The 6,768-nt window shown below is 37.1% G+C and overlaps 1 long non-coding RNA gene across 1 annotated transcript in view; it reads left to right on the top strand.

The window, feature by feature from the left end:
* LOC107653951 (uncharacterized) overlaps positions 1 to 6,768 on the top strand; it is a 24,273-nt gene that overhangs the window by 1,241 nt on the left and 16,264 nt on the right. Inside the window, exon 2 of the long non-coding RNA XR_001630288.1 lies at positions 783 to 817. This is a non-coding gene — a long non-coding RNA (uncharacterized LOC107653951). The remainder of the gene's footprint in view (positions 1 to 782; positions 818 to 6,768) is intronic.

The raw sequence follows: 6,768 nt of genomic DNA, 5'->3' as shown, positions 1-6,768 counted from the left end.
TTCACGAACAGCTTGTAACACTCCAAAGAGAAAGGAAAACTTGAAATCGCATCATATGAGCCCTTTAAGGATGAATGCAGTTTTAATAATTATGTTACAGAAAAGTAATTCAATTATAATTAAGTAGAAATTATATGAATAAATTATATAATTATATATACTATAATAAAATAAAAAAGTATAATCCATAATTGTATACATTGTTATAATGTATAAAATGAATAATTAGAATTATATAAATATAAAATATCTAAATATATTTTTAAATAAATTCCTGGGCTCTTTATGTAATATATGTAAAATACTATTATAATGTAGCAGTTTAAAATATGTGGCACTTGCTATTAAATATATACCCCTTGCAATTGAATATATTAAAACAATGATAATGGTAAAATGGTAAACATGTCCTATCCATAAAACATGCTGAATATAACACTAATTAAACCTTGAGGAAAAAAAGGTCTTTGATTCCTTATTGGTTTGTGTTATGTGAAGTGGAACTCACATCCACCACATGCGAAAAGAATCCGTCATTCCTTCAACTTCAGCGGATGGAGGATCACACAAGCCCTCAGTGACCACTCCTTGTTTGTGTTATGTGAAGTGGAACTCCCTCCATCCACATGCGAAAAGAATCCATCATTCCTTCAACTTCAATGGATGGAGGATCACACAAGCCCTCAGTGATCTGAAAGAGACAATTATCTACAATTGAGCTCTGTCAGGAAGAACAAACCTGCCCTTAATAATCCGTGTGTGGGGGTGCTTTGCTGTTTCAGATAGTCGAGTGTCCTGTCCAAAGACAACGGCCCAGGTAAGTGACGAGCTTGCCCCTTGGCTAGGGTCCTGAACCCCTCCCCTCTCTCTCTGTCTCTCTAGCTCTCCACTCCACATGCTTGGGTGATCACAGGTAGAGGTTGGTTTTACTGGGCCCGAATCCAGACTGTCCTCTCACCTGTGTCTGTTTAATGAAGAACAGGAGGACAGTGTCTGTCTGATCTAAATGACCCACAGCTCTTTGTAGGAGCATATCACTTGACCTTTCCGCAGCTTTTCAAAAGCCTCTTTTGTGCTGCACCGAAGATCATTGGGAGCTTCTTGGGCTGCAGGATTTTGGTGTAGGTTTTTGTCTCTTGCCATTATTTGCCTTTTTTATACATATAAAAGATTTAATGATTCATGAAAGGATAGAAGCAATTTTATTCAATATAATTGCGGTACACAAATGTTAATATATTACACTAAGATAAAAAATAAAGTGACAATAAAAACATTTATAATGTTACAAAATATTTCTATTTCAATTAAATGCTGTTCTTTTGAACTTTCTATTTATATATTTTTTTAAATCCTGAAAAAAAAAAAATATTACAGTTTTCACAAAAATATTAAGCTGCACAACTTTTTTCAGCATTGATAATTATAAGAAACATGTCTTAATCACCAAATCAGCATATTATGGTTTCTGAAGGATCATGCAACACTGAAAACTGGAGTAATGATGCTGAAAATTCAGCTTTGCATCACAGGAATAAACGTATTTAATTTATAATATTTAATTTAATAATATTTTGCTTAATAATATTGAATTTATTATTACAAATTAAAATACATTTCATTTTACATTTTAAATTTTAAGAATATTTCACAAATTTACGGTTTCACTGTATTCAAATAAACAAGAACATTAACATAAACATGTCATTTTGCATTATTTTTTGAAAGGTATATAAGAAATCATAAATCTGTTCACTCAGAAAAACAATACCACACCTCAACAAGTTGTATGATTCATGTCCGTAGCACAAGCAGCTCAAGACAAACTATGTGCTTAAGTGTAATACTTCTGATCAGGGGTTTACTCATGTATGAGCATTAATAATACTCATGCCTTCACAAACATTACCACTTATTCGAAAGAGTCTATGTTTTTGACTTGTCTAACAGCATTAACACCTTCATCGGTGCAGACTGCATTTGATATTCTCCAGTATGATTCAGAAGAACTTGGCTGTAGATTTTGCAAAGCAGAACAATTAGTTATGGACATTGTGTCGCAGGAGACGCAATATTTCACGGTCTTTTCATGCATTATCAGTCCAGTTTAATTAAGTGTGACATGATTTGGACCCAGTAATTCTCACATGGTCTCTATTTCATTCTGGAAGGAATAGCACCATGACTTTTTGTGTCTTAGTTCCAGTTTGCCTTTCCTTGACATTTTCAAATGTATCCCTCAGCTTCAGATGGAATAAATGACTTGGCCCTAGGCAAGAACACTAAGAGTTGGACTTTGTCTAACACTACAAAGCTCTGCTGTCATTATATACAATGCATCTGGAGAAACAAACAACACAGATTGCACACGGGCCCCCGTGAGGCAGAGCGGATTACAAATTAGAGCTCATTTTGAATGATTATCAGAGCAAATCCACATATGGCTTCTAGCCGGGCCCTCACGGACTTTCTCCGTATGCCATTAAAAAACATTTAATCTGATAGATTCATTTGTCTTTGTGTCTGGGCCGACAAAATCAAGGGCAGGCCGGAGCGCTTCGATTGGCCGAAGGATGCATTGACATCAGCAGGGTGAAAGGTTGAGCCAGGACAAGCCTACAGGTTCTGGGGTGCCAAGTTTTGCGTTGAGACTTGCCAGGTGTGAAGGGTTCTCCTTGTTGTTCTTGGGCTTATTTGAACATCTGTGCCGGACTACCGGTCAGGCCCGGCGCTCTGGAATGAATTCAGCCTGAATCTGGCTGCAAATTCCATTTAAACAAGAGGGTAATTTAGCAGAAGAAAGTTTCAGGGCGGACAAGGAAGGTGATTTAGGGATTGGCTATCGGAGTCCCAAACGCAGTGGGTTTCCTCTTCACACCCCATCAAACCCTAGATAGAGATCTGGAACCGGCCTTAAAGTATTACGCCTATGCTAGTTTGAGAAATCCAGCATAATTGCTATGGAAAAATAAACATGCCTACAAAGAGTCATTGTATTTTTATTTAGAAAAATGTCATGTACAGCTTGGCGCGCTGTTAAAAATACAGGTTCTTCTTTGGCATTTATGGTTCCAGAACCTTTAAAGTGATAGTTTGCTCACCCTCAAGCCATCCTAGGTATATATGACTTTCTTCTTTCAGACGAATACAATTGGAGTTATATTAAAAAATGTACTGCTTTTCCAAGCTTTATAATCGCAGTATGTAGTGGTCCAGAAGCAAAATAAAGTGCATAAATCCATCATAAAAAAGTGCTTCTGAAATGAATTGATGCATTTGTGTAAGAAAAATATCCATATTTACAACTTTATAATCTGTAACCTCTAGCTTCCGCTAGCTGTTGCACGCGCGTTCACAAGAGAGTGGTGTCCAGCGGATGACGTATTATGTAAGTGAACAAGGTGACGAACACCGGTCACAAATTCGAAGTACAAAATGAGGATTTGTAAATACAAATGTCGGAGGATTTTGATATAAGCCAACAGGAGACTGGTTTTCCTTTGCTGTAAACAAAACTTGATTCTTGTGAGACTTGCAAATTCTCACTGGAGTTTACGCTATGCCTGCATCCTTCGTCATCTGCTGGAACGCCACTCTCTCATGTACAACAGTTAGCGGAAGCTAGAGGTTTATTAAGTTGTAAATATGGATATTTTATTACACAAACAAATTGCTTCACTTCAGGAGGCCTTTATTAACCCCCCGGAGCCATGTGGAGCACTTTTTATGATGTATGGACGCACTTTATTTTACTTCAAAATCTGAACCACAATTCACTGCCATTAAAAACTTGGAAGAGCAGTACATTTTTCAATATAACTCCGAATGTATTTGTCTGAAAGAAGAAAGTCATAAATACCTAGGATGACTTGAGAGTGATTAAATCATGGGGTAACTTTCATTTTTGGGTGAACTATCCCTTTAACACCCATAGAACCTTTCCATTCTATAAAAGTTCTTTATAGTGGAAAAAGGTTATATTAGATGTTCTTCACAAGAAAAATGGTTCTTTCAAGAACTGTTCAATAAAAGGTTCTTTGGGGAACCAAAAATCTAGCGTATTGTTAGTTCTGGCAGGTCACGTTAGTCAAGCTCGCATCAGCTGATCCCCATCAACCTATAGGAATACGACACCTATCTAAGCATTCATATATAAGGTCCCTCAGTATTATCAGCAGTTTTCGCATTGCTCAATAGCTAATTACCCTTCTCCATCCCCAACTCCTCCTCTGTCAGTCAGGATTCAGCCTTCTGATTCTCCTTTGAATCAGACTAATTCTAAAATGTGTACATAAAATTATTGAACTTTAACGATATATGCAATACATTTATGTTGGTTCTGTTCTGTTTACCCTGGGGGGGTTATCACTGCTCTCCCTGCTCTCATCCATGCTAGGCTGTGACGATAGTGGTCCTGACATAAATGAGTTCTTCTATGGCATTACTGTGAAAACCCCCTTTAGGAACCATTGTCCATATTTTCCCCAGGTTTTCAAGGGCATTTTTTCCTTTTTAAGGACACGTTTAATTTCTAATGTATAACATCATGCTCATTTATGTCAAATAAATGACATAAAAACAGATTTTTTAGTTCTATAGAGGGTTAGCTTATTTTTAGCTTATTAAAATGTTTTTCTTAAAAGTAATGGTTCTTTATTGGCATCTGTAGAGGAACCTTTAATATCCATAGGACTTTTCCAATGCAAAAAAGGTGCACAAACACTGGGCAAAGGTTCTTTAGATTATTACAATTTTCTTCACACTAGGAAAAATGGGTTTTTAAGAACCGTTCAATGAAAGGTTCTTAAGGGAACCAGAATTGGTATTTCTATGGAGTTGCTGTGAAAACCCACTTTTTAGATTGTGAGGTATTTTGCAGTGATGTGTGCTGAAGGTGTGGAAGCCATTTCTTCTGGATTTGAAGGGATGTGGTTTTGTGCCACGAACGCTATGTTCCATCTGGACATTCAGTTTTGGCCAAGGTCAGAGTTCATGCTCCTGAAATGACAGTCCCCACAGCCCTAAATTGGCCCATTTATTTTTAGTCTAAACAGGGCAATCCAAGCTATTAAAAGAAAGGCCAACATGAGGCAGTGTGCTAATTGCAGCTGGTCAGACAGCACTTTCTCTCCTCAATTGCTGCCATATGTTCCCATCAAGACGTCTTTTCGATCACCTTCTCTGCATCCAATTCACTTTCGCTATGGAATATTTTGAATATTGTCAAGTTGTAAAAAATAAAATCTAGATCTAATTCATGAAGTAAAAAAAAAATCTTGATATGATAGGGGGAAAAAAGTCTCATAAAATGAATGAAATTCTTGAAATGATTTATTTATTAGAAAAAAAAATATTTTAACAAAAATTGGTTCGTTGCTTATTTTATAAATTTTTTTAAAGTCTGAAACTGTCAATATATAATAACAATTAAAATATAGACGTTACATTTTTAGAAGTCGTAGTCATTAAAATTCATAATTAGTTTTGATAAAATATGAACATTTCTAAGATCTTGGCATGTGTGTTTCTCTTTTCTTTTTTAATTCCAGACACTCTTATATGTCAACCTTTTGCTTGTTCATTTGGTTATTTGTGCATCTCGCTCATCTATGTAAATGAGAAAGCTTTGTTATTTCTACACTGGCTGTGAAGCGGAATATACAAATAAACCAGTTATCACGGATTTAGCGCTGGAAAGTATCAAAGGATTGGGAACGTCTGTTTTTGGACAAGAAAAGTAATTGGTTTGATTAGAGCCTGGTTTTGGACAGACTAAGGGTGTGTTCACACTTGTAGTTCGGTTCGATTGGTTCATTTGGTCCAGACCAAAAAGGAAAATGATACATTTGGTCCTGGTCCGCTTAGCGTTCACATTGGCATTTTTGACAGCGCACCTAAAGATACCGAACCTAAAGGCATAGTGATACGTTCACAACCTGATTGGTCGGCTTAACGTATATATCGTGACGGAACTTACCGAACACCCCAAACAAAAGGTGCGTTAGACTTAAAGACTAAAACCTAATGCCGTCTGCTGGACTAAGCGCGCTCATTCTTGCGTGCATATCATTTTATTTTCACCTCCTGCAAACTCACAAGGAGCTCATAAAAGGCACTTTTCCTCATCGTTGCTCCACTTTTGCCCTCTGCTCATTACACCGCGTCATCAAATCATGTCGCATAGCATCGCATCTTGTCATTACTTCCTGTTTTTGGTTCGTTTAGAAGGATTTGGTCCGTGTTGCGTTCATATTTCATTCGAACCGCACCAGAGTTCGTTTGGAAGCAGACCGAGACCCATCTTTTTAGCGGTCTCGGCCCACTTGTTTGGTGCGCACCAGGGTTCGGATGGCAGCGTTCACACTTACTCAAACGAACCGCACTAACAGAGCAATCGCACCAGGATTCGTTTTAATCGAACCAAACATGACAAGTGTGAACGCACCCTAATTAATTGGTTTGATTCAGAACTGTTTGTGGTCAAAGTTAGAGTGAAACAAACAGCATTATCAATAATGGATGTGGTTGGTCGAACACAAGGTGCACTCTATTTAATCTATTTAACAGATATCCAAATGGATTTCCACAATACTGGAGCAGTTGTTCTTCAAGTTCTAAGCATCGCCTGTCCCATTTGTGGTTGTTTATTAAATGTCTTGACTAACTTGATTATGATTTTCCACAGAAATCAACATAAAAGGACTTTAAACAGACCTTTTATCACAAAATATGACCCTGGACCACAAAACCAGTCTTAAGTCGCTGGGG

Source organism: Sinocyclocheilus anshuiensis, unplaced genomic scaffold (assembly GCF_001515605.1).
Source record: "Sinocyclocheilus anshuiensis isolate Anshui unplaced genomic scaffold, SAMN03320099.WGS_v1.1 scaffold454, whole genome shotgun sequence".
Classification (NCBI taxonomy): Eukaryota; Metazoa; Chordata; class Actinopteri; order Cypriniformes; family Cyprinidae; genus Sinocyclocheilus; species Sinocyclocheilus anshuiensis.
Note: the sequence above shows the minus strand (reverse complement) of the source record. Positions and strands in the feature narration are given on the sequence as shown.